At 36.5% G+C, this 1,911-nt stretch overlaps 1 long non-coding RNA gene across 1 annotated transcript; it reads right to left on the bottom strand.

Annotated features, from left to right (window-relative positions):
- Positions 1 to 435: 435 nt before the first annotated feature.
- On the bottom strand, positions 436 to 1,014 carry LOC146810855 (uncharacterized). The gene is made up of 3 exons (XR_014965749.1): positions 981 to 1,014; positions 740 to 892; positions 436 to 650 (listed from the first exon to the last, which is right to left on the bottom strand). It is a non-coding gene; the product is annotated as an uncharacterized LOC146810855 (long non-coding RNA).
- Positions 1,015 to 1,911: the final 897 nt, after the last annotated feature.

Consider the following 1,911-nt stretch of genomic DNA (forward strand, 5'->3'; position numbering starts at 1 on the left):
GGGCTGTAATGAAGGAGAAAAGAAAAAAGAATATCGTATCACTCTCCATTATTCCATGTATGATTCTTACTAAGTACCTATACAAGGAAGAAATGTATCCCTAGTATACAGAATATACCTATTGAACAATACAATCATTAAAATCAAAATCAAAAATATCCATTTATGATCGAACAGTGTTAACAATTATTTTCCATTCTAGTGATGAGCTAATCGCTACTTTGACCCCTGATTTTCCAGTTGTGCCCTTGGTCCCACCCATGGCCGTATTATTCCTTTCACGTGTTCCATTACAGAGAGGATAACCCACAACATCCTGCCTATAATATAACTGTTTACAAAATCAACATTCATTTAAGAACTCACCATTTATTATCAAACTTAAAGATATAAGCTCCATTTCAATTTTATATTTTCCAAAAATTTACCCTTTTGTCATAAAACCACTCTACCTCTCCCCTCCTGCTAATAATATCCAAAAGCTTGCATTTCTCTAATAATTATTTCTCACCTTCATATTACATGGAACAATCCTTGCACAACTATGCTTTCCTTTACTTTAATTCACCTCTTAGTTTTCCGTTGCTTTGTTTATTGTCACCCAATTTTTTTTTTATCCCAATCAATCCTTCTGTATACGATTGATTAATCTAAAATATATAACAAAAGATACATTAGTAATAACAATCCTTTCCATCCTTCCATTAGTAAGTTGACACGTCCAATTTCCTTATCGTACCTATAATCTTATGTCCTCACAACTCCCACATCTGATCCAATGATCCCGCTCAGTTGCTTATAATCGCCATTATCCGTTTGAAACCTCCAAGCTTCCATCAATATTATTGCAAATTCAACTTGTTTGTTATCCTCCTGTTCACTGACTATTTAACTGTAAATGTAACCAAAAGACACCACATTAATATCACTACTATCAATCCTCCAAAATTAAAATAAAACGCACTATTACAAACACCTACCTTGCAACAGAAAACCCTTGTGACTTGCAGCCGGTCCGATAGCCTAGCTCTGTAGCCTGGTACCGCTAACTCTCCTTTTGAAGGATTCAAGCACCAATCATTTTCTCCGATTTCCAAACCTCATTACCATATCTCTCCGGGTGTTTCCATTCTGGTCCACCCGTTTGAACCTCCAATCAAATCACGTTTAACTACATCAAATTCCAAGCAATGTCTGAATGTCTTTCAAACATTGCCGACCAATCATTTTCTCCGTTTTTCCAAACCACGTAACCAAGGTGTTTCCATTCTGGTCCACCAGTGTGAACTTCCAATCAAATCACGTCAACTACACCAAATTTCAAGCCATGTCTAAGTATCGTTCCAAACATTACCGACCAATCATTATCTCCAATTTCTAAGTCCCGTTACCATGTCCCATTTGAGTGTTGCCATTCTAGTCCACCAGTTTAAACCTCCAATCAAATCACGTTTAACCACATCAAATTTCTAGCAATATCTGCATATCTTTCTAAACGTTACCGATCAATTAATATTTCTGGTTTCAAAGCCTCATTTACACAAGGGCTCAAGTAACTCTCTCTCTGGTCCGATTACCCTCACCCAACGTCCGTGAAGAACAAAAATAAAAATAAATACAAATAAAAATATATAAGGACGCCTATTCCTGTTCGCTAATACCGTTATTGACAATGTCAAGCTAATTATTGTTCCTAGTTACTACGCCTCATTCCCATTTGGGCTCAGATAGTTTCCTATCCGACCGATTTAGCCTCACCCAACATCCATGAAGGACAAAGATATGGGAACACCTATTCAATACATCAACAGACCAGTATCTAGAAAGGATCCTTACAACAATTAGTATTGTGTATTCCTGGACAGATCCCTAATTTTACAAAATTGGTTAACACTGAAGAATCATACCTGG

The sequence above is a fragment of the Triturus cristatus genome, chromosome 7 (assembly GCF_964204655.1).
Source record: "Triturus cristatus chromosome 7, aTriCri1.1, whole genome shotgun sequence".
Lineage (NCBI taxonomy): Eukaryota > Metazoa > Chordata > Amphibia > Caudata > Salamandridae > Triturus > Triturus cristatus.